This window comes from Zonotrichia albicollis, chromosome 3 (assembly GCF_047830755.1).
Source record: "Zonotrichia albicollis isolate bZonAlb1 chromosome 3, bZonAlb1.hap1, whole genome shotgun sequence".
Taxonomy (NCBI): Eukaryota; Metazoa; Chordata; class Aves; order Passeriformes; family Passerellidae; genus Zonotrichia; species Zonotrichia albicollis.
This window is the reverse complement of record NC_133821.1, coordinates 116,247,146-116,274,008: the sequence shown is the minus strand read 5'-3', so window position 1 is coordinate 116,274,008 and position 26,863 is coordinate 116,247,146. Positions and strand designations below refer to the sequence as shown.

At 37.7% G+C, this 26,863-nt stretch overlaps 1 long non-coding RNA gene across 2 annotated transcripts in view; it reads left to right on the top strand.

Moving 5' to 3' along the window:
• The window catches only part of LOC141728631 (uncharacterized), a 28,479-nt gene extending 4,643 nt beyond the window's left edge, over window positions 1-23,836 (top strand). Inside the window, exon 3 of one of the 2 annotated variants that reach the window (XR_012579789.1) lies at window positions 15,480-23,836. This is a non-coding gene — a long non-coding RNA (uncharacterized LOC141728631). The other variant, XR_012579790.1, reaches the window with a different exon arrangement.
• The last annotated feature ends 3,027 nt before the right edge of the window (window positions 23,837-26,863 follow it).

Genomic DNA, 26,863 nt, shown 5'->3' with positions numbered 1-26,863 from the left:
CTGTGTGACAGTTCTCATGCAAGTGCTAAATATTCTGTTATGTAATATAGATGTTCTTGCTTGTGGTTGTCTTTTGATGTTAAGCAAAGATTGAACTAGTTTAAATACAGCACAGAATTAAGGATGGATGATACAGAGACAAATGGTGAGGCAGCCCATCTGCTGCCCTCAGTGAAAACACTTTTTGTTTCTGGGAGTTTATTTTTATACAGATTGTTTCCTCACAGTATAAGGTTTTCTGCAATTCTGTAATATAAACTGGATCCAAAATCAAATGGCCTACATTTCCATCCATAAAATGGATTATTTCTAGATTATGAACAAGACAAGCAGTTCAATGACATTGGGAAAAGACAAAGAGACTCTTGAGAGATCTCAGTTGTCCATTCACTAGTAAATTCTGGCCCATACCCAGCTATGAAATGGCTTCCCTCTTGTCAGATTTTTTATGACAACCAATTAAATCAATATGACTGTTGATACATATGGCAACAATAACTCTCTGAGTTGCTGCCCATTACCACTCCAGCAGGAAACCAAGAACATGCAGTGTTTGCTATTGCTTATTTCAGAGATCCACTGAAGAATATCTCCTTCTTCAATAAAAGATTCACTGTGATTCTGTCAAAGGTGGATGTTATCTGCGGAGCTGCTAACACATCAGTGTGCAGAAAAAGTTCTGCTTTTCTGCCGTATGGAACCACATTCAGAAAATGTTGTTGGAATCTTAATGCACATGTGTTCTTGCCAAGACATATTTGAAAATATTAGATATTCACCTTCTTACAGAGAACTCTGTGAGACAAGCCTACTCTCATGTGCCATTCTGGAGTTTCTGCTCCAAGGATGACCAGATATTGAGGTGTTGCAGAATGTGGTGAGAATTCACTAAACAGAACTTCTTTCAGTGAGCATTTTATAGCAGTGATTTTTAGCCTTTATCATTCATGAATTTACTTTGGAAAATATGCATTTTGCTCTCTGTATTTCCATGTCCTCACAGATTTTTCTTCAGGTGATGTGTTGGTGGATCTTGGCACGGAATGACAATGCAAGGCAGTTTCAGTTGAAGGTTTGACTCTAGAACTTCTATTCAGTGCATAAAATGGACAGGGTCCAAAGAGTCTAGGGTTTCTGATTAGTCATTTGTAAATAGGGCTAATGACCAAAGAGACTGACTGGGGATTCCCCCTGCACCCTGCATCCTTTTTTTTTTTTTCAGGAATTATTGTTTTCTTGCTATGCTGTGGGAAGAAAGGTCTATTTTTCACTGTAACTGTGATTTATTTGATATATTGCATATGCTCCCAAGGCAGAACAATTGTGGACACATAAAAAGAATAAAACCCATGGGATTGCCCTGTATATGACCACAGAGCTGAGACATGGGAAATGCAGCACCTAACCCATTGAAGGCACTTGGAGAGATTATGCCCAGAGTTATACACCTGCACAGGCACCTACTGCTTTCTAGGTATCTTTCTGGTAGTCTTGAACTTCTGCTAGATATCTTGTGTTACACATATACATAAATGCTTTGACTTGAACAATTGGGTGACCAGATTCTCCTCAACTTCATCCACCTGGAAAGCAGAAAATTATGAGTACATTACCTCTGAGAAATGCTAAACTCTGCACTATTAATGCTGAGCCTAGCAGAGAGAGAATAAACCCCACTGGTTAGAAAAGACTAACAGCAAAGGGAGCACAGCTAAAAAGGAAAAGAAGAGGGTTAGAGTGTGACTTTGTTTTTATGCAATGACCTAGTGATTTTAGTAACTGCCTAGGAAGGCAGAAAATGAGTAACAATTTCTTTCATAGCCTGACAATATAAAAAAATTTTCTACATACTCCACTTGACAAGTATGTGGCATTCAACCCAGACAGTCGTTCAAGGGAGATCTTCTCATCTGATTGACACTGGCCATCCTGGAATGTATCAGTCATAGAGGCAGAAGAGCAAACAAGGAGGGACAAGACCTATAGCTGTTGGTGGTGTGATGTCTAGGGTATTCAGAATAGCCAGAAGACATCTTAGTCCTGGCTTGTGCTCTGAGAACTGTTTCTGTGGGGAGCAATTGAACAAAACATAAATTTCTGTTAAGCTCAAATTAGTTCTATATAGCAAATAAAGGTCTAAATTTTGAAAGCAGAGTATTTCTGCATAGGTCCCGATGCAAAGGTGAAGGAAGGCACATCAGAGATCCTTTAAGATGTCTTGTGTGTCACAACTACTAAGCTGGTGGTGAAATTGCTTTGTATAATACCTTCAGGCTTTCTTGAGCACTTTTCCTTGGAGTAAACACCACAGCAGCAGCCAACTCAGCCTAGCAAGTCTGAATCCTATCTTTTTCAATGTCCTAAAATATAAATTCAGTGTCTAGTGTGGAAATTTGGGATTATTTAGTGACATTTAGTTAGACTGTTTTCTGAAGGTATCCCATTCATTCTTCGCAATCTACCTCCATTAATTAGAGTTCTGGTATCTGCTGTAGTGTGTTTGAAAAAGAGTTTTTAAAGAGTGCTCTATTCTGTAAATTTGCTGCTATTTATAATTACAAGAGAAATTCAAAATATATTTTAAAGGACATAAATGCTTTTAAAATATAGTGGATAAGAAGCACAGTAGAGACTAATTTTACATGTTTTACTCATTTTTTCATAATTTTAGTGAAATTAATAGGGAAAGGATAGGGATTTTTGTAGCTATTTAAATTCCTAGCTATTTAAATTTCAGCTGTTAGCACACAGAATATTTTAGGCAGTTTTTTCTTACACAAAATGTTTTCAAATATGTCCTTCAAAAGCAGCACATGTAAAACATATTTGCCTCTTTAATTTTTGCCACTGTCAGATCACATGAAGGGAAGGCTTTGTGTTTGAAATCATTGCTTCTCTGAAACTCCTTGATATTCTACAGACATCAGCTTTCCCTGGAGTACAATTCTGATTGTCTAATGTCTTTGTTTCACAAGGGAACCGAGCTGAATATAGCTTTGTAATATTTTTTTTTTTCTGCTTGAAACACTATAAAGAAATAGATAATGATCACATGCAGTGTTCTATAACAAATGTTGGTGGTTACTCAAATCAAAACCAAGAATTTCTTTCTTATCCACTGCTTTAGAAAAATACCCATCTAAGTGATTTGTGGAAAAAGGGCATTTTCATAGCATCTTCCTACACATGCACACCTTTCTGTATTGACCAAGCTTAACACTGTTGTCAGTTTTCATAGGTGAATGAGGAAAAATAAATATTTCCACTTATGCTTATGCTTCTAACAAAATATTTATATTATGTAATTAAATTTGTCCTTCCAGTTTCATTGCCTGTTCCATTCCACCATGAAAATGCCAATATACCGATTTTCTGCATTTTTTCACTACTTTCAACACTTTGCCTTGCAATGTGTAACCAATAAGCCTTTGTGTTCCTAGAAATAAGCTACTTACTGCCACTACAGAACTTCAGAATAGCCTGCATCAATGCTGAAGGAATAACTGAGAGCAATGCCAATTCAAATAATGTTAAAATATATAACCGCATATATATTATGCTAAAATCTTAATCCAGCTGTCTTAGAATAGCTCTCATTTTCACCAGAAAGCTTTCACTACTTTAAAGACAGACATTAAAGAATGAATGAATGCATATGAAAAGCACCATCTTTAGATGTTGCATTTTTAATTTTGTCAATTCAGCCTCTTTCTTGGAAATTGTTATGGTAGAAGGCACATCTAATGCTTGTTTTTCATCTCTAATTTAAAATGCTTAATTATATATTGTATTTAGCCTAGTGAGGTGCACCTGAAAGTAAAGACCTTACTAGAGAATAAAACAGTCTTTCACTACAGATCAAAAGAAGACAAAATCAAACTTATATGTCTTTCTCTGGTTACAGGAAAATGACTGTTATTTGTTATACATGCTTTTATAAAAAGAGATAACGAGATGCCGTATGAAAAGTATGTATCTAAAAATTTCTTTCCTCAAGAGGCACGCAAGTGCTCAAGAGAGCATAAAAGGCAATCTAAACAAAGCTGGAATTACAAATATGGAGTTACAAACATAATTTGAAAAAGAAAGAAAGAACAATGAAACTTCTCTTTCCCAGTGTCTTAGTAATGATTTCATATGACTAGTTCCAATACCTCTTTAGAACATGGTAGTTTGAGTAAAGAGAAAAAGATAGAGTGCTGCTGCTGCCATAAATACACTTATGATTAATTCACAGTATTTTGGCCAGATGCCTGCAAGATCTTCAGCTCAAAGTGGAAAATATTAATGGTTACTTCCCATTTTTTAATCATTGTTTCAGTGAGCTGTAAAGCAGGAAAATGGGCATTATAAAAAGTGTAGGAAATTGGTTATCTGATGATAAAGAAATTCTAGTGATCAATGAGGAAAGTTCTAGGGGAAAAAAAAAGGGGAAGTTTTTCTTTATAGATTTTGATAAAAACATGGAATTAGGACTTAGAAACTGTCTCTCTCCAGACTATGAAATTCCTCCCATTTTCCTCTACGCTGGTTTCATCCAGGACAGGGTTCCCTTTTTACAGAGGGGGCATGGCTAAAGCTCCAGAGTTATTCTATACCAGCTCCCTCCATTCCTGGCAGCAAGGAAAAGGGCGTCCCTCTCTTCCAGTGAGGAAAAGAGGTTCCTCCTCATCGGAGGAGATTGAGAAAATGTGGCCAGGGGAAGGGTATATTTTGCTGTTTTGGATTTTCTCTGCAAAAATTTTTTGTCTTACACCTTTTGTTATTAATACTGTTGCTGTTACTTGTTGATTTCTTATCTCATTGCTGTTTCCACTAAATTGTTCTTATCTCAGACAGGATCTTGGCCTTTTGTGCCTCCAGTTGGGAGCAGGAGGAAGTGAGCAGTGACATGGTTTTAATGGGAGTGCTACCTTGCAGAACACCCTTCCTAAACCATGACAGCCCCTACCATGTAGACAATGTTCTGCATTTTAAGCAATAAATAATATAAGTTCAAGGGAAATGCAATCTCTTTTTGCAGGCCAAAAGGCCTGATTACACCAGCAGAGTTATCTAAAGCAGAGTTATCTAATAAATATGTAGCTCTGAAAATCTAAATGTTTACAGACCTGAGAGTACAAAAATGCAAGGACATGATATCATACAGTATTTGGGCACTGACTTTTTTCTTGGCGATATGTCTAAAGATAAAAAAAAAAAAAAAGGTGAAAGTTTGCATTTCCAAAAAAATATTGAAATACGTTTAAACAGCAAACCAAGCTGAGTAGTCCAGCTGTACATGAGAGGCCATTTTTTCAATTAAATTTTGAATAAAATAGAACAGAATAGAATAGAATAGGACTGTTTCAATTGGAAGGGACCTACAGCAATCATCCAGTTCAACTGTCTGAGGACTGAACAAGTCAAAGTGTGTTTTTAAAGGTCATCGCCCAAATGCTTCTTAAACAACGACAGGCTTGGAACATTGATCACCTCTCTAGGGAGCCTGTTCCAGTGTTTTACCACCCTCATGGTAAAGAAATGCTTCCCAATGTCCAATCTAAACCTTCCCTGGCAAAACTTTAAACTGTTCCTAGACACCCTATCACTTAATTCCAGGGAGAAGAGCTCAGCACTGCCCTCTCCACTTCCTCTCCTTAGGAAGTTGTAGAATGCAAAGTGGCAGCACCTCAGCCTCCTTTTCTCCAAACCAGACAAGCATGAAGTCCTCACCTGCTTTTCACACACATCTTCTGCCTCTGTCACCAGCTTTGAAGCCCTCCTCTGGATTCATTTGAGTATGTTAATAAGATGTGTGCTCACATTTTGTGCCATACCCATCTAACTTTGACAGCTACCTTTAGCTGCTTGCAAAATGACAGTATTTTTATAAACACAATCCCTGACGCAGACAGCTGATCCTGAAGAGATTTAGCTGAAAGAAGACTTGCAACACTAGATTACTCTTCATTCACAAATGCAGTAGTTTCAGGAACTTTGTCATAAAGACTTAAACCCTGAATTTTGCAGGCTACGGACTTGACTCAATTAATCCAAATAATTCTTATTCATTTGGGCTGAGTTCAAAAAGCATTTACACTGCTCTAAATCAATTGGCTTACATGGTTTAAGGCTGCATAAGAAAGGTGCAAATCATTTGGATAGCATTGCCTGTGCAGTCAAGGATATTGCTCCAAACCAGGAGGTGCAACATTACTCCTAACTGTGCTCAGCTACTCTTTTCTTGAGCAGAATGGATAACATACTAAGCACATGGCCTACTCTGTCCCCTAGGTCTGCTGTAGTCTTCCCATGGTTATTCTGGAGACATGTTTCTTTCAACAAAAATACCTTATAAAAGACCAGTGGGGGTTTTTGCAGCATAAAGTTGCAGGTAATGTCTGAGGAGATAAACCTTGTTCAGGCTGAAGGTGGATGCTGCCCATATTCTCAGTCTTTTTAGGAATGATATCAGGGTTGAATCACCCCAGGAACCGTGTGCAGCTTGATCCTGGGGGAATTACCTGGGTCACTCCAAAAGAAAGCTTGAGAATAAGTTTAGACAGTGACACAAGAAGAGGGTGAGAAATAGCAAACCACAGAGGTAAAGTATTTGTCAGCGGAGACTGACCACATAAGACTTACTAACAGCATGAGCAAGGTCTCAACACGTAAAGGAAAATCCTCTTTAAGGGTCCAGCCTCATCAGTGGAGGTTTTTACAGCTGGTTATTAAGAGGATTGCACAGGAAAAAATAGTGGAAATTCACAAAATACAGAGTCACAAGATGCACTCCTTTTCATTTGTCATCAAAGAGGTCTGCTGAACAAATATTTTTGGAATGCATAATTATGAGTAATTTCAGGGAAAAATTCTAAAAGATATCATCACCAATGTTTCTAACTGACCTGTTTTTTCCCCCCAGGCAAGTAATCAGATTTTTGTAATGGCTTTAAATTGCATGCTTACATGCTACAAATGCTTTTAAATATTTTAAATCTGTACCTGGTTTATATTCAGATTGTGCCTCTCTGTAATTTAAATCTGGTACAGTAATGAGGAAAATATTAAGCCAAATAATGAAAACAAGATCATGGAATAAAAGTGATTAAAGTGAAAATGCAACCTAGCTATATAAAATAGTGCTAATAGTAATAGTTGAAGCAAGGATATTTAAGATCTAAGGATCTTGCATTCTTTTTTTATGATCTAATAGAATCTACTATTACAGCACTATTGTTTTGCTATAAGGCCTCTGAGTAAATGGAAAATGTTCTTTACAAAGAACTTTCCGCAGAGACTTAATAAGCTGTTTTAGCTGAAAAGACATCTGATAAAAGTTACAGAATTCTTGCGATAAGTCAAAGTTACCTCTTCCAAAAAAATCTCTCTCCTCCTCCATTGTCTCTCACTCTTTTCTTTCCTGAGTAACTGTAAATCCATTACAGTCACATTTGCGCACTGCATGGTAAGAAATTGGGAACTGTTGTAAGTTAAAGAACTAGTATTTGGCACTTATGCATGTAACTGAAATACTGTTTCTTCATGCATAATTTGAGTGTGCTTTTCATCAGCAAGAATCTGTGTTTGTAGTGTGAAATTCCATTAGCTGATACTGGAATGGCCTAATGCAATAGCAGCAGCATGAAAAGGCTCACATCTAATTCATTGCAGCACCCCCAAGCCTCCCCCCTCCCTGATGTATGGAGGCATGATGCTCCTGTTAAAGAATGCTGGGTAGGCCTTCCACCAAAGTACAACTCTCTGGGATGAAATATGGGGAAAGTACATTTTTTTGTAGACTTCAGGTACCCCTAACCTATTGATCTTTTGTATGTCTCTATTTTTTTGGCTTGACAGACCGCATGCCAACGTGCAGCCCAGAATTCCTCACCCGCGTGATTTATTGTTTACAGCTGTTCGAGTATTTCAGACATGGCAGCTGCTTTTCAGATGTCCTCAAATTAGAATGAAAGTCTCAGATAGAGGTCTTAATGCAAACCTGAATGCTCGCAGAAAGAAAGGGGGAAAGCTGATGAAAAAATCATCTGAATTCTGCTCTAAAAGCTCTCAATTGATCCTAGCCTTGAGGGCAAAGGAAAATGTTTGGTTTATTTCGTAAGCTCATTAGGTGTGGGAGAGCCTATTTGGCATTTGCTATTGACCAGGCCTGCGCAAAAAGTGATCACTGGCAGGATGGTCAATAAGAGATCAATAAAAAGCGTGTGATTGGATTAGCTACTTGATCAATGCTTTGTGCTAATATATTAACAAGCAAATTACCAGGCAGCCCATAAGAGCAGAGTGCTGACTATAATTGCATTACAAACTATCGTGATCTAATGACCCTTGAAGTGCAAAAGGTTATTTATACAGTAAAAGGCTTAAAAGTAGTTTGAGTGATGCTGCATCATTTCAGAAAGCAAACCTTTCCCTCCATTAGCTAGCACCCAATCGTGCTTAAAAGAGGCCCAGGTATTTTTGCATTCTTCCAAAATTTTCAGAGCAGTTTTATCCCTACCTCTGAGATGGAAGCAGGAGAATGAGTGACAGTATGTCATGGGCAATTTAGAGCGGCAACATTTTCATGAGAGCTGGGAAATAACTGGAGAGGAGAATGGGGAAGGATGTGGCTCCTTGGGGGGCAGGAGAGCTTTACCAAGCTGTGCCCTGCTGCTGAAGGAATTGCTTCAAGGCATCTAAGCTGCAGATAGCACTGTGCAAATACATATATCTGAAAACTGTGCATTGAATTTAGAAATAATACAGAAGGTATTGCAAAAACAGCTCTTACACTCTTTGAAGAATCTATGTTGATTTCATTTATCTTCCATGAGACTGGAAAAAAGCATCTGTTTCTTGAAGTTCCATTACCTAGGTTTTTAGCAAACCAGCTGTACCTTTTAGATTTCTGTAAAGAGCAGATAAGCATATTTAAAGGTAAGATTGCTGTGGGTCTTGAAAAAAGGAGACCAATCTTATTTTCTGAGTTAAATGGAAAATTAGAAAAAACAATTATAACCCCCCACAAATGTTTGTCTTGAGCTTTTAGTTTGTTCTCTTCTTTCTGTTTTATAGTGTAAAATGCCAAGGGGGTTAATATCTGTTCTTTATAGGCATTATCCCTGATACACAGGGGGTGTAAGCCAGGTAAGCACAAGCACGTTGAACAAGTATTCAAAGAAATAGGCAGGGATGGAGTTCTGGGATTCACTTTGTCTGGACAGGCATTTTAGCTGCAAATTGAGATACCCAAGGCTTTGCTGTTGCCCTCCCTCTCTCCTGTGCCTCTCGTGCCCTCTGAGGTTATTGTGGGGTGCCGGTGCTGTGACGGGGTTCAGGGCCCGAAGGCCGCCCTGGCCCAGGCCCCGGCTCCCCGCGGGGCGCAGGGCCCTGCCCGGGCCGATGGCAGCCAGCCACAGCTGACAAAACACGCTGCACCCCCGGGGCCCGGCCTGTGGGGAAAGGAAACGCTGTCAATCAATGCAGATGCACTGTGCAGAGGGAAACTCGATCACCCACGGAGCAGCGCAGGCGTTTGATGGGTGCTTGTCACTTGTTTCTGACTCCTGGGCTCGTGGAGCGCCTGGCAGTTACCTGCAGCACCAGCCTGGGCTGCTTCTCTTTGTGTGCATGCAGATAAAATGAGGGTGTCTGCCTATTTTGCTTCATTCTGTGTCTTTACTACTACTACTACCATTATTATTATTATTATTATTATTATTATTATTATTATTATTATTATTATTATTATTATTATTATTATTTTACAGATGGAGCTTCCCACAGATGCCAGGTCATGAAACAGGTCTCTCTGACACCAACAATCCATTTCAACTCTTTCTTTTCTCTCCCACTTTAAAATTCCAAAGTTAGCATCTGAAAGTGAATGTTTTCACAGCAACCAACGACCTTGCAAACAACTTCAAAGTAATCCCTTTCTTCTTCAAAGACACACCTTAGGGCTTGAAGAAGTATCTGCAGTCATTATTTTAAAGTTTGCGTGGAGGAATTAAAAATTAGATATCTTCTATTTTCAGCTACACTTCTGACTTATTTACCTCAAAAATATATAGGCCCAAGAGAATTCAGTAAAATTGTCTGTGACAGAGCAGCTCAGTTAATGGGTCTTTGAGTTGTCTTTTATATTTTTTCTCCATGAACAAATTATTCAAAGGAATATTTTGTCACCCACATCCCTAACCTAGTACATCCAAAACCTCATTTTATAATTTTGGACCTCAGTTTGAAGCTGAGGGTAGCGAAGAAGTTAAAGTATGGCCACAATTTCCAAACACTGTTGAGAGAGTGAACAAGCTGTCATTTTAACATTAATTTTTTATTAATCCTTAGTTCAAAAAAGATAGATACTTTCCTATCACCTGCAGTATTAGGAAATGAAAATACTTACATCTAGCTGGTAGTTTAGCTAATCCCTCTCTATCCTCTCACCCATACTTGGGGTTTTAAACTCCTTTGAGATATATATATATATGTATATATATGTATATATACACACATAACGTATATATGTGTATATATATACATATATATGTATATATATGTATATATATATACATAATGTGTGTATATATACACACACATTTGCTCATTTGCTTGGGGGGTATTTGAATTACTTGTGTTTTTGTGTGTGTGCACGTGTATTTTCTCACAGTCATTCTAATTGCTACACTTGATAAAATAATTTACTTCTTGTATTTTGGGTTTTCCACAGGTTATTACAAAGAATTCTGATATTTGTTTGCTTTATGAAGCTGGAAACATATTCTAGCATCTTAAAAGAAATATTAACCTTTTTTCCCCTCTAGAAAATTCTCTCTCCCAGTTTTCACAAACAGATTCTTTTCCAATAATAACAGTGGAAATGAAGATTTTAGCTCCTGAGACAAGTTTTATCAAGAGCAGATCAAGAGCATTTTCAACAACAACATATAAATCATTGCCAACTGTAAACCCAAACAATTATGTCACAAACTGCAGTATAAAACAAAGCCATAAAGTAGAGTTAATCATTATGTCCTCAGTAGAGAAAAAATGTTCTTTACTAAACAGTCAAATCCCATTTAATTCTTAAGCTTCCATAACTCATCCACAGGTTTATCAAATGCTTAAAATGAGCCGTTACAGAAAATTCTGCATCTTAGCAAAGTTCCATAAAGCTATTAGCTCCTCCTGTGAAGCTGGAAGGCAATACAGCTAGGAAAAACTGCTGGAGATGCTTCTTCCTGGAAGAACCCTGACTTCTCTAGTGAGGGTCATCTGGTGAAATCTTCAGTGAAAAAGTATTGCTCCCTAATTCATGCCTGGCAGTGGCTGGTGGTTGGTGAGTCTGGGCTGGGAGAGAGAAGAGGGAGTAACTGTAATGGGACAAAAAGAGGCAGAGAGAACATAAATAGCTTGACAATTTCTTAACTATAGGCCAAGCTGAGAGTAATGTATGAGAGGCTGGGAAGATTAGCAATATACTGCCAGGCCATTTCAGCAATGCCACTAAGATAAAAGAGAAATTGCATTGAAACCTTCTGACTGGTTTATACATTTAATGACACAGTGACAGCCTTTGAAGCACAAAGTATTATGCTTCAGACAACTGGATAGATAAAAGAGCTGTTACAAGCATATACTTTTCAAACCCATAACTCCACTCTGGCATCATGGCTTTGGTGTGTATCTAGAGTGATAATAAATGTGTGTCTCAACATTGGCATATATTCTTCCTTCTAAAAGCAGAAACTGCCATTGTGCCCTGGGAAATTGTAGAAGTAGTTCTGTCCTCTTCTGATGGGAAAGAAAAGATTGATGTTCACCTCAACACCTTAGATGAGAATGTTCAGAGAGCCTTCTTTTCTCCACCTGATACCATGTTATTCCTCACTGCAAGGGTATTACTTTCTGGGATACAGAAGAAAGCAGTCTTGAGAGTAAAATCCTACTAAGCTGCAGAACATAGCTTGCCTCTCATAGAATTTCTTTCTAGGATTGCTTCAAAACCCAGATAGTCGTTGCTGAGTTGGTTATAGATGGCTCAAATTTCAACTCTTCCTTAAAAACTGTAGGGAGCGAAAAGATGAAATTTCTTTTGAAATGAAAACTCAGATTGAGATATAACCATATGAAGTCAGGAATTTAGTCTGTAGGCTAGGCATAAAGTACCTATGCTTTAATCAGGCCTATTCTTAAGCCTAGCTTTATGACCATTTTATCCTGGTGTTTTGGTGAGACCATTTCAGGGTTTCATTCACATTAAGGGTTGATTTATATTTAGAAAAGTTAACTGTTGGCACTGAGAATCAGTAATGCTGAGACTGAACGAGAATGTGCAGTACATTTAGACGTTTGTACCTTACTTGTGCAGTTGATAGATTTGCTTCCTGTAAAGGGGACAGGAGAGAGACCACTTTTCCAACACCCTTTTCTTCCCACATGAGAGCAACACAGGTTTCTCTGCAGACAGGGCAAATTGGTGATCTGGCAGTATGGTAATTCTGCTGCTTTGATGATCTGGCAGTAAGGTAATTCTGATGCTTTGAGACCCTTGGTTACCAAACAGCATAGTTCAAACAAGCGGGTTTAGAGGAACATCTTCAACACCAGTATCCCATTTTCCCTAACCAGCTACCTCAGGAGGAGAGGCACTTCTGTTTCTTGGCTCCTTCCCCACAGAGGACCCCCAGAACAGAGGAAATTCCTTTAAAAAGAGAAGGTTAACTTCTAACCGAGCTTCTGGCTAAGAGATTTGTATGGGCAACTGGGATTTGATTTCTCCATGTGCTTTGTTTGTTTGTTTATTTTAGCAACAAATCCAAATGGGTTTTGGCAACAAACCCAAATACCTTTCTTATGTGATTGACCATCTTGTAAGTCCTTTGAGTTACTAAGGCAATCTTTTATTGTATTGTCTTTCCTGTAGCTCTGGTTGGAGCCTTTGCTCAGGAATTTCTAGCTTGCCAGTGATCCAGCTCACAGGAATGAAGTCTCCCACATCCCAGATGAGATGAGTACTCGGGGTGCTATTGTTGTCAAGATACATTCTGTTTTCTTTCATTCTGAATAAAAACATGATTTCATCACTGTAGGATCTGGAATATTGTTGTTCTCAGTCCCAGATTAAAGCATAGGTCCTCCTGATGTTTTTTAGTGTCTCCAAGTGAATTGATTTCCAATATTTTCCTCTACACTACGGCATCTTTTTGTATCTGAACCCTGAGTTGTAAAGTGATGAAGATAATATTGTGTTGTTGTTATATTGTCCATATAATTAGTTATAGGTAAACAATGTTAAAAATATTTCTAGAAAAACATTTTGCACGTGTTGTGGGTAGGAAAAGGGGAAGAATAAATAGCTGTTAGCATAAGAATGAGTTTTATTCTTTATTGTCTGTAAGATTATGTGTGCGACTTCAAAAATTTTTGGAAAACTGATTATACACATACTAAAAATTAGAGAAACAAGTATCCTGTGTGTCTTTCTTTTCTCCCTTGCTCATCACAAAACAGTTCAGTGAAAGTATCTGTGCCCAGACAGCTTGGGTTTATTATGAAAGGTAGGTTCTGCTTGACTGACCAGCTCTCCTTCCATTGCAAGGTGACCTGATTAGTGGATGAGGGAATGCTTTGGGTATTGCCTACCTGGACTTTAGCAAGACCTTCAACATTGTTTCCTACAGCAATCTTACAGAGAAACTGGCTGTTTGGATGAGTGCACTACTCACTGGGTGAAAACCTGGCTGGATGGATGATCCCAGAGAAATGGAGTTACATCCAGTTGGCAGCTGGTGACAAGTGGGCTTGGTACTGGGGCTGCTTCTATTTAATACCTTTATGAATGATTGTGACGAGTAGGTCCAGTGCTCCCTCAGTCAATGTAGAGATGAGACCAAGTTGGGTGGGAGTCTTGATCAGCTGGAGGGAAGAAAGGCATTGCAGAGGGATCTGGACAGGCTGGATCAATGGGCCAGTGTCAATGGTTTGAGGCTCAAATGGTCAAAATGCCAGGTCCTGCCCTTGAGTGCCAACAACCTCATGCAGCACTACAGGGCTGGGGCAGCATGGCTGGAAATCTGCTTGGAATAAAAGTGCCTGATGTGTTGGTTGACAGCCAGCTGAACTTGAGCCACCAGTGTGCCCACGTGGCCAAGAATGCCAAAGGCAACCTACTTTTAAAAGAAATAGCATGTCCAACAGGATCAAGGAAGTGATTGTCACTCCATACTTGGCTGCATGAGGCTGCACCTTAAATCCTCCCTTCAGTTTCAGGCCCCCCACTTTAGTTGAGGCACTGGAGTTTGCCCAGAGGTTGTAGTGCAGTGGTGGTTGGTCACTTCTTCCAAGTAGCAAGCAATAGGATGAGAGGAAATGGCCTTGAGTTGTACCAGGGGAGCTTTAGATTAAACATCAGAAAGCATTTCTTCACTGAAAGTGTGTGCAGGCATTGGAACAGACTGCCCAGGGAAGTGCAGGAAGCACCATTCCTGGAAATTTTCAAAAGATGTGTAGGTGGGGCACTTAGAGACATGGTTCACTGTGGACACGGCAGTTCTGGATTAACAGACTTACTGATGTTAAGTCTTTTCTGATCTAAATGATTCTATGATTCTATATACATAGTTTAAGGGGTGTACATCTGCAAAAATACAAGTACTGTAGCATGGGTATTTCTGAGAGTCAGTGGTATTTCTTACTCTTATTAGTACTTCATTAAAGAGAAATTTAATGGAATTAGTAAACATCAAAGTGTACAGAATATCCTTGTGCATATATCAACATACCAAACAGCTTTCCAATGTTGTTAAGGGCAGAAAAAAGTTACAGAGATTTACCAACTCTATACACTTCAAAACAGCTCTCTTAAACTCCTGTATCCCTTTGATCAAATACCTGGAAAATATGCCTTAATGCATTGGCAGTCTGGAATAAGCATGCCTTGGTCATTCTGATGCACAGTTTATGTTCAAAATCACATACAGATTTTTGAGATAAAACAGCTTCCCTCTGTTTTTTTCTGTTGACATTGTATTTTGCTAAGGCAAAAGTTTGATAGCTTTGCAAATTTGTAGAAAGTGTTTTCCTACTTAACATTCAGAAATTATTTTGCTGGTGTTATGAGTACCCTCCATTTTGGTCAGCATTACATCAAGGTTTTCTTGATGAACCTAGATGTGCAACTGCATATGCCTTTCATTCACACCTCTATTTCTTCCTTTCTTTCTTTCTACATGGCACAGAGTATCCTACAAAACCTAGTTAGATTGTAAAAGATGTAGTTATGTAATAATGGAAAGCAAAGTCCTACAGTCCTTGCACACCCCAAACTGTCCTTACTTCATGGGAAGATTACAATGTCATAGGAAAATTACAACTCTATAATTGCAATAAAACTATTTTTTACTGTACTTTATAATAACTACTTAATGTAATCTCACTCCATATCTATAAAACATCAGCAATTATCATTATCAGTTCTATTTCTTATGCAGGAAAACAGACATTGAACATCTGTGCAATTTGTTCAGACTTACCTCAGCTAAATGGAAAAGCAATGAACAACACCTACATCTATCCTAAAACACATGATAATCCTGCCAGACCTGAAAAAGACATACTGAATTCTACGTAATTACTTCTTGGAGCGTGATAAAACACTCACCATTAAACTTTGAAGAAACAGACACTTTTAAAGTATTAATGATTGGCCACTACCATTACTTTGTAAGTAACTAATTATGTTATAAAAATGGAATTGTCTCTCCCATCTACTATATGGATTTCTCTATGTATCATTCCTGAATTTCTTTGCTAAGGCAATTCTGCGTGAGAGTTACTTCTAAAGAATTTGATATTCTGAATACTAAACAACTAGTTGCTATATTTCAGATGTTTTGTTCATGTTAACTTCTTTGTTTTAAAAGATTGGATGCCATTATATATTGGCTTAATGCTTACGGTAAATCATCAAACTATTCTCATTATTGCCAGTAGATGAATTGATTAAGTAATTTGTTCTGAGCCTGTTAGTCATCCTGCAAACTTTCCAGTGGTCCTTGATGGAGCCTGCATTTGTATGAACAAAAGTTTTACACACTAATCATTTTTATGGGTCTTTCAGCACCCTGTCACTTCCTGAAAAATCAATAGAATGTGCACACATTCAGACTCATTTTGATGTCAAAAGAGCTTTCATACCCATGATTAAAGGCCATTTTGGAAAATATAGGGGTTTTCTTCTTTCTCAATTCAAACTTGGCTTCTGAGACATGTAGTCAGGACTATCAAGTACCTCCAAAATATTCCCATTGTTCCATGTTACTCTTTTTACAATGTATGTCAGTATTTATTTGTTTGTTTTTACAATGCCTTTAAATGTATGCAAATATGTGCATCAATTTGGTACTTTTTGTAGTATTTTAAAATGTTATTTTATTTTCTGAAAACTTTAACTCGTTCTTTGTATTGTACAATGTACTGCTATTGTGCTACCTCCCTTATTTATGCATAAGCATGTCAGTGAACAAGCTGTAGTGATTGTAGAGGGTCTGTGTATTTGTGAATACAACAATGAAGTAATTTTTCATTTCTAATCTGTATTTGTTGTACATTACTCCAGGGCACAAGATTATTCACAGTATTATGAATTTTGAGAATGGGCTTCTTGCCTACTGATGAACTATACATCTGTGCTTCAGTAAGGTTGTTTTTTCCTTGAACAGGAAATGCTGCTGATACTTGGAGAATTGTAGTAAGTAATGGAATTTCCTCCATGGAAATATTTCCATATTTCTCCTTAGAAACATTTGTAATCCCAGGTAAAAGCAGTTAGAGTGCAAAGATTGGAAAGTGGAGAATTTAAAATTTGTAAAGACCAAACTACAGGTATTGAATAAAATGTTAACTTTATCCTCTGTACAGAAATATTATGGTAAAGTCTTTGAAGCTGTGATGATGTATCAGCCTCTGTTCAGGTCCTTGGTTTTGTCCAGCCCTGCAATTCAGGGGAAATTATGCAAGAGTGTTGTAGGTCAGAGATCCTTTATTTCCCTTCATCAGGGGCTGGTCATGTGCAGGGGACAAAATATGAGATTTCTTAAATGGAACAATGAAAAATTTAGTGATAGAATACTGTTCCATGCTTCTCCTTACAGAATATGAGGGCATGCGAGAAGAATAATGTCCACAGTTTTATGTAAATAATCTTTTTCAGTTAAACATCATGACCCTACAATGGAATTATACCACTATAAAAATGAAATTATAACCTGGGTGAAGGCTGGCTGATAACACACATATATATAGAGGCCAGAGCTGGAAGCATTAAAGTGCCACCTTTGTTTCTGAACCTGTCTTCATTCTTCTTTAAAAGCCATACTATTATTTCAGTCTAGTTTTTACAGAATTTCATGCAGACATGCATACATAGAGATAACTTTGCACTACATACTTTCAGCAATGAAGAGTAGAAATGAACAGCAAATAAGCAGTTTGAGGGCACTGTATTATGTTTAGCTTTGTAGATGTTTCTGAGTCTTAAAATAATTTGTACTAAGATCAATCAATATCTTTGGAGTGCATTTGCAAAGCAATTTATGAAACAGTATGCATTGATACTCCTTAAAAATAGGAAGATATGGGGTTCATATGACCCCGCACATTGACTGCTATATTCCATGTCCCATTTATTTCACATAAGTGGTACTTTAGGAAAAAACAGCAAAAGCAAAACATAATCAGTGACAACAATTAGGGATGTGGCATAAGTAAAGACAGTGTTCCACTGAGATGCTGCTTTAGAACAGTGAGTAGTAAACCTGATATTCACCCTTCCACATGCAACATTGTTTTTAACCAATTAATGAATAATATTTAAGTAGATTAAAATAAAGGAGCAGAATATAATTTCATTTTATGGACAACTAGTAAGAGGGTTAACCAGTTTTGCTCCATTTGACATCACAGAGTAGTAAATTCATATCTTGTTGAATATTAATTTTTAAATGCTAGAAGAAAGTACAGTTCTAGTCATAGAACTACCATTCAGCCTTTTTATATGAGTTCATCAGCCACTAGCCTTTTGTATTTTTACTTACTTATTTGGTTGTTTTAGAAAATTTCTTCACTGCATTAACCACATTAAAATCCTTCTTTAGAATAAGATCAACACCCAAGGCTAAATTTAAATCTCAGGAAAGGTAAAAGAATCTTTAATTTATGAAACTGAACAAGTAGACTTATCTAAACATCTCTAGGGCTTTAATGGGGGATATCTATAATTCTCTGAATTGTATTCCTTTCACAGTGATATTTTGTAATTCCATTCTATTACCCTTGCTTAACATTAATGAGATAAAAAGATCACATTATGGCGATTGATGTTCTTCAAATTAAATGCACGTTTCCATGTACAAAGCTGTCTGCTAATTTAAAAAACATAGCATGTAACATAGAATCATGACCATGGTCATCACTCAGCTGGGATCAGATAGCATTTTTTATCTATTCATTGGATTTAACAAGGCATGAGATGGAAGCAGAATACAAAGTGTGGGTAGATTATCCCATATTCCCCCTTTTGGCCACTTCTTGGCAATCTCAGCAAGGAAACTGAGGCTTCATGTTGCCATGGAAATAAACCTCAAGGTCAAAGGGGCATATGGAAGGTCAGGCAATGACAAAGGAACATCTGAGAGGCCATCTGGATGAGTGACCTGACATAATTAGTCATTAATCCCACTCTTGGGAACAATAGAGTTAGCCGAGAATGTGTTTGGACTTTGATCGTGGTCAGGGTGATCTCATGGGGAAAAGGGAAGAAAGCTCCACTTGGTAACTAAGCAGATTACCCCGGCATGCTGTTAACTAAAGAAGAGTAGTCAGAAGAGGCCAGTGGGATATGCATTTTACATATGCAATGTTTTCCCTTCAGTTCCTACAGGCTGCTCTAGAGCCATGTGGCTCTAGGATTAGCTTTTGGGTAGTGATTTTTTTTCTTTTTTTACAGTTTTCAATGCAAAGAGAGCAAGTGTCCCAAAATACTTCACTTAAAATTCCCAGGCAACAGATGGGAAGAGAGCTGAAGAGCCAAAGGCATCAGCCAGCTTGGTTTACAGGTGTCAATATTTACTAAGTAGAGCTGGGCAGGATGCCCTCTGGGAAAAAAGGGAGAGAATGGCTAATCAGTAAAACAATAGCAATCATCCCTGTTGTCTGTTTTGTACCGAATAGTTAGAATTATAATATGACAGAGTGTGTGGCAAAAGCTCCTCATCAGCATCTGTCTTTTCATTCCCACTGCTTTCCCTGTCATGTCATGTATTATTACTATTATTGAGATGAGTGCCTTGATGAGAAGATGTATCTAAGATTCTACTAGTTGAAGAGTTGGTGATATTTGGTGATTGATTGCTTGCAGTGTTGTGGGGTGTGAATTTGATAATGGACTACAGTAAATGCATATAACCCAGAACTTGCAGAAATTAATTTTTCCTTTGGATAAAAAATATGCTCTTTGCTGTGCCATAAAAAAAAATAGATTAAATAGACTAAGAAGGTGGTAGAGTAAGCACAGAGGGAGATTTCAGAGATCTCTTCTTTCTTTAACTAAAATGAAATGCAGCATATTATGTCCTCTTTTTCAGCAAGGGTATATTTGTTTAAAATTTTCCTGTAAAATAAAATAATTCCATTATATTGTACAATCTCTGCCTAAATCTATTGTCTTTACCTGTTACAAATGCATTATCTTAGACTAAAAGCAAAAGATAAGCCACTGATTCTTCACTATAAGTACAAGTAAGCATCCAGGAATGTCCATAGAGAAGGTCAGATACAACATCAGCAGCTGCAATCCCTTGCTGTCTGGTAATGTAAATAACTTTTGCAAATAATTTCTGCCATCTACAGGTTCCACATTTTAAATTAAGTCTTTAATAATTGACCAAACCAGGAAGAATACTTGCTGCTTCGCTGTAACTTGTACCTAATATAGCAGTGCTTAGAGGAAACCCAATATTGCTCCTTTTGTTATTGAGATTTTGACACCAAACACTACTACTATTTCCTAAACCATATCATTAGTCTGCTTTATTAATAAACAGTGGTTGCACTCCAGGAAAATGTCAGGTAAAATCAACAAAATCCTTGAAAACTGTAGATTTATCATTCTCTACATTGTTTTAAAATTGCCAAGTGAAAGACTGTCAAAAATGTATTGGTTTGTACTTTTAAAGAGCTATATGGTGGTTACATTATGAAGATGTAAATCCTTTATCCAATGAGACAGATTATTTTGCTGTTGTGTTTTTGTTTGCCTAACAATTTGTTACAAACTAGAAGAAGTTAGAAGGTATACAATCCTTCCAGAAAGGAAGGTATATAATCTCAGGAAAAGCTGTTATTCCTTGAAGAACCAGTACCACTAATGGATTGGAACTTGATGAGTAGACTCTGTATGAATAAACACAAACCAAATCTTGTCACCTTCATAAGAATATGAACAAAATTTTGGCAAAATGTCAGCCTTATTCTTGAAGGAATAATCCATCTGATGTGATCAGAGTGTTCAGACAATGGAAAAAGTCAAAACTGTAGAGGATGCGGAAGAGATTAATTTGGAAAAATCTATGAGCAACAAATGGCCTCTCTACTTTTTGTGAAATCATCTTGTTTTCATTTGAGACAATCGTGTTATACCAAATTTATTACGGGAAAAACATTTCCACATTGTCCTATTATACTTTTTAATTATTTTTTAAAAGAATAAAAGTGGAGAAGAGGGGGATTATGTAACATGCTGGTTATTGTGCATGACTTTAGTGCACAATTATATTCTCCCTTCAGTATATTCAAACACAAGCACTTGACTCCAGTAACAGTATTTTAGTCCTCACAGCTAATAGGTGCTAGCATAGAACCACTTGAGAGAATCACAGTATTCCCAGGGATGACCTTATTAATGTATGCATTCTTCTATTTCCTATTATTTTACTATTTTAGTAAAAATATAATGTTTTCATAGGACTCCATCCAAATTTCGTGTACCATGCTACCCATGAGTAAGTCAGAACAGAATGGCTGAATGGGGATATAAACAGGCCATTGTTTTATAGCATTGTTAGATTGCTTAAGGTTTGACTTGAAGTTGTTAAGATATTGTGTTCAGAATGACTCATCCCAGTGACTGTGGTAAGAAGCTGCATTTGGTTTCATTTATCAGTACAACCAAATAAAATACATCTTCCATGACCCCATTGCTGCCTAGTCCTTAGACAATACTCAAAAGGACAAGCCCTTTCCTTCTGTGGAGTTTAACAATGCTATATCATACAGGGTTGTGGTTTTTTCATACTTTTCAGTTTATATCTTGGTTGTGTATAGTTTTGAAGATAAGACCTTCATCTCCTTGTTTTAACTAACATTTGGGGAAATTTGGAAAATGTTTAATTGATGATCTTTTTTTGCCATTTCCTCAGACAGAATCATGTTGCCATGCTGTTGCATCAATGTAAAATTTCTGCCCTTGATGCAGCAAGTAAGAATGACACTAAGACCTAGTCCTGACATCGTACAGGTTTCTTATGTCCCTCTTCAGAATTGCTAAAGCTTTGCCTGCAATAAATACGGTCCCTGCGTGTGCCATTGCCGGATTGATATCTTCCTGGTTAATCAAGGTGACCCTGAGCCTGGGCTTCTGGTGGCCTTCTGCAGTTGTGTTCAAGCAGTTCATCTCATGAAGCACTAAAGAGAACAGAAACTAACTGCTGAAACAGTCTAGCATTCTTTATTTCAGCTTGCCCTCTTCTGTCCTGAGGGCACCTGGCTGAGAGCTCCTTGCTTGGTCCAGTGCTCCCCCTTTCCCTCAAGTCAACGGAGGTGGTGGGGAAATTAAAAAACCCAACCCTTTCTTTCAGCACTTAGCCTCCACTTTCCAACCTGGTTTCTCTATGGCTCAGTGCTGTTCTGGCTCACCAAAGAAAGCCCAGGCCATCCAGAGGTGCTGGCTGGTGCCATGTTTGGTATCAATGGGCTAAAACCCAGAGCCAGGGATTGCTCTGCTCAGGCTGTGCTTTGTTTTGGGCACTGATTTAACTGGTGTGTGATTTCACACAGCAAAGTTGCAGGAGGACTGGAGTGTTCATTTCCACCTACCTCCCACAATATTCCATAATCCCTGAGCTACTTTATTTATTTTCACAATACTTGATTGAAAAATGGCTTAGAAATACTGAGAAAATTCTGGTGATAATTGAAATATCGATTGAGTACTGCTATTGATATTCTACCTTGGAAGATTCATATCTCTCTGAGGTTATTTCCAACCCTGTTATTTGTTTTCACAAAATGGAAGCCAGAGGTTATGAGCTGATTTCTTATGACCTAGAAACACTCCAGATACAGACAAAGAAGTTTATTCCTTCTTCTGAATTTGTCATTGCATGTGAATGAGAAAGAAATACTCTGAACTCAGTTTTTATTTCTTATCTTTGAAGACTGACATATTTGTACAAATGTTTGTAAAGAGAATTTTGAAACAAGGTTTTTTAATATTAGGATTTTATTTAAATTTAAAAAAAAAAGAAGAATTCAAATACTGTGGATTTATTGTGATAAAGCCTTTCAGCCTGAATGTCCTGAGCTGAGATTCACAATCTTAAAAAGGGAAGGAGAGATTGGTCTTCAGTCTTTTTCCTGAGCCCCTATTCAGGAGCTATCTCATCTGCATATGTAGGAAAACTGCCTCTTCCTTTATCATTATTTATAGTGACAGTTTTGAGACTCAAAGCCAAAAAGATTTCATTCCAAAACAGCTAAAAATTATTTGACATTATCAAATGTTCCTTTTGATTAAAACTGTTTTTAAGCCATGCCTTAAATTCCCAAGTTTGGATTTCTTAAGAGTACTTCTTCATTTGAGTGTGGAAAAATGCCCAACAAATATCAATTAATTCACACTGAAATTCAGTGTATTTCCACAGAGGTAGTATTTGGCAAAATTAAATTAATACTTATAAGACCGTAACATAATTTTATGTATGAGACTATAATCAAGACAACAAGAATGAATGGTACTTTTAATTAATGTTTATACTGCTTATAGCAGCCTCTAAGTATAACTACCTTCCTAATTTTAACCAAACTCTTTAATAGGATATGTGAGTCTGGTTGAAGGAGGAATTCTGTAGAACCAACCAGTAGGAGACCTTTCAATATACAAAGAAGAGTAGTTTGCTCTAACAGAACATGTGTCTCAAGAAGTACTGACAGAAACATTGACTGAGTGTAAAATGCTCAAGTGTAAAATGCTAAGTAAGCTGAAAAGCTATTAAACTTGGTATAATGCATTTCAAAAAAAAATTTACGTTCATATGGGAAGTGCAGCTAAATAGAATAGTGCACTTAGCTCCTAAGAAATCATGGTAAAGCAAAAAGCTATAGCTGAATTGTCCTTTTTCATAACAAGAGTAGGGAAACTTTACTTGCATATAATAAAACTTATGTCTTGAAGCTGATATGTAAGATCAAAGCCAGTTTGGAATAAGTTTTACTGTATAAATCTTTTTGGGAATTTACATAGCACTTCAGAAAAAAGAAATTTTTGGAGAAAATAATTAAGCTTGAAGAAAGTTTAGTGTGTTAGGATTCATATTCATTCAGTGTTAAGATTCACACAACAAGCCTTAAATTTGCTAGTGAGTAGATAAAATCTTGTACTCATTCTGTTGTACTGTCATTACAAAAATCAGAAACAGACCTGAAAATCCTTCTGTTGACTGGTTTAGACAATTAATTAAACACTAATATGCACTCTTTATATATGTATGCAGTGTTCTATGCATGCAGCTTCTACCACAAAAGAAAGAAATAAAAATTTGTTACATTACAGTTTGCTTGAAAGTATACTTGGGCTATAATTGAAATGCACTATGACTGATGAATTGTACTAAAATGTTTAGTAAAATAAATATGAACTTTTTGGTCTTATGGCTTGGGAATGTTTGAACAAAGTACTATACACATTCATTCTCATAGGAGAAATAATTTTCTAATATGGTTGAAAATGGAAGAAAGCATGATATATTAAAATTGTCATAAATATATAACTGTCAAGACCAATCAATATGGAGCCTAAAACTTCTCACTCACATTCACAGATATTTTGCAAGACTAAAACTCACAGTGTCTGATTTACAGTGTACTTAAAAGATAAAATTAAACAGCAGTACCAAGCATGTCAGATATCATTCAGAAAAATTAAATATTCTGAAAAGCCAGCTGAGTGATTTCTGCCCAGCTTTCAAAAGCCATCAGTTGCAATTATAACAGCTTTTGCTATTAGGGGTGGATTACACAAGGCTCTAGTTAAGTGCCTTCTATTATTATGAATTAGAAAAATTAGAAAAGGTAAAACTGAAGTATGTGTACTACAACAGGGAATGTACTCAGAAACAAAACCACCTACACTGAGAATACCTAGAAACAGTCTTGAAGAAAAGGCATCTGGCAGTCTGTTCTGTCTAACTGACCACATCAGTAAATCCCTGAGCTTCTTCTATTAGTTCACCATCTTTGCCACACACACACACACACACACAAAAAAAAAAAAAAAAATTCAGGGATGGAGCACAGAGGAGAATCTGGAGAAAAAAATACAAGTGCTCACACTCTGAAACTGGACTTCAGTATTTTTCCTTTAGAGTGCAGCTGGAGGGAACTTCTGTGCCATTTTTGAGAGTAACATATAACAGGTTGGTCTTTGTTACTTCTTAAGTTTACATTATTGGTTTCTGAAAAATCTATTCTGCTCTGTTTCAGAGCAAAGTTAAAGATGAAAGTTTAAATCACTGAAAGTCATTCAATTTAGTCTTCACCTGTTTGATTTTTGCTTTCAAAGGGAATGCATGCATCCTCTCAGTCAGTTATGAGGTCTTAGCTGGGAGCCAGGATCAAACAGCTGAGAGATGATAGAAAACAGGTCCACAAACCCCTTCTCACTTATTCCCATACACATGAGCACTTCCAACCTGCTTGTTTGATTCTGGCACAAGGCAAGTTCAACTTCAGTTTTATTCTTATGTTGTCATCCTGACTCTGCCTTGAAAAGGAAATGCTCCTAGAGGTATTGCTGGGAAGCAGTTTAGGAAGCTGCTCCTTGTTGCCTCTCAGCTGTGCACTAATGGCTTCCAGCTGAACCAACTGCATCCCTGCTCCTCCCCAGCCTGTCCCCCTGCAAGCTGCTGCAGGTGATGGACACAATCTGTCTGAGGTGTCAGGGCCAGGAGCCACTGTTTTTAACAGAGACATTCCTGCTTTCCTGCAACTCTCCAAGTGAGTCCTTGTCTCCAGCTCTGCTCCTTTAGTGGTCTTTGGCAAGATGGGGTTAGCACTCGCTCAGCAGTGTCTGTGCTTCAGCTGGGAGTCATTAACTGACAGCTTGTGAAATGGCAAGGAACAATTTCCTAATTGCCTGTCAGCTGTAGCAGCCTGAGGAACTCTTCCAGCATGTGTCACAGCAAAGTCAAGCAGGTTATTCTGGTTATTTCAAACAACCCCCAGCAGTGACTTAGACTACTCTGGTTTCATTCTTCGTGATGGGATTGTCCAAACAAATGATCACTCACAAAGTCCAGTGATGGAGGAAGCCATACATCCTTAAGAAACTCTCCACTTTCATTTACTTGCTCTTACCCAGACCCTGCTATCCATAATCACACAAGCACATTCCATGCACATGAGGCACAGATTTAGAAAGCCCCCTGTGACTGCACTGGGGATGGAGACTCTACACACAAAACCAGGAAGGTTTGGCAGCAGCTGAGGGTACACCCTGGACAGAAGCACAAGCATTGCAGACCTGTGTATAACTTGATTGCTGTTTTATTGGGAAGGCAGTGGAAAATGTAGTTTGCATGGCAGCTTCCATGAAGGATCCATGCAGCTGGAGAGACAGCTCCACCTGTGTTAACCACTCCAGCCTCAGTCCAAATGGCTTTAAAACCGCATCTCACATGAGAATGCTTCACCTTCTACCAAGGTAAAAGGGTAGTCTGTACTGGCAGATGCTTCACTATTACTTTATTAGATGTTCAAGATGAACATCAGCAGAGCAAGAGTGCAAGGATCTTAAGGCCAGAAGAAGAGGAAACAAACAAGCCCCATGCCTCTGTAGCCTATTTGCTAGAGCTAGTGGTGTCAGACTGCATTTATGTTCCTTTATCCTGAAGCACTTGTATATTTTATCTTAGGCACTTTTGTATGTTGTTGCCCCAGGACCTGAACAAGTGAGAGCTAAATTGCATTTTCTTTTAGCTTTCAGTTGTTCAAGTTTCAGTCAGGGATCTTCTGGTTACAGTAGCCTGAACACAAAGGAAGAGAAATAAAATCATTCAAAATACATCAGACTTATCTCACTCAGGGCAGTACATGGAGGAACAGGGATTCAGAGCTATAATTGTGCAAGTTATGAACTCACAAAAATGGAAATACTTCTTCTATACCAAGACCCAAATGTGCCTTGATGTTTCTGAATAAAGAGAATGGGTTATGAGTCTGGAGGAAAAAGAGCAGGATTTCCAGCAATAGATCTTCATCCAAGAACTGTGCATAGTATCTACATGTTAAAGCTTAAAAGCAGCTTTTCTAACTCTTGTCAGCCTGTAAAAGTCTGATTTTTTTTTCCCTTTTTTTTTGCTGAAATTGCTTTCGCTGCTTTTGGGTGGAGATTAAACAAATTGTCAGACTGCAGAGAATCAGGCCCTTGCTTAAGACACCAAGAGGTTTCCAGTCTGGCACCCAAGTAGACAAGTGGCCAGACAAAGAACTTTTGAGAGGTAGCTGTTGAGTTTCATACATTAATTTAGCTTTAGCTGATAGC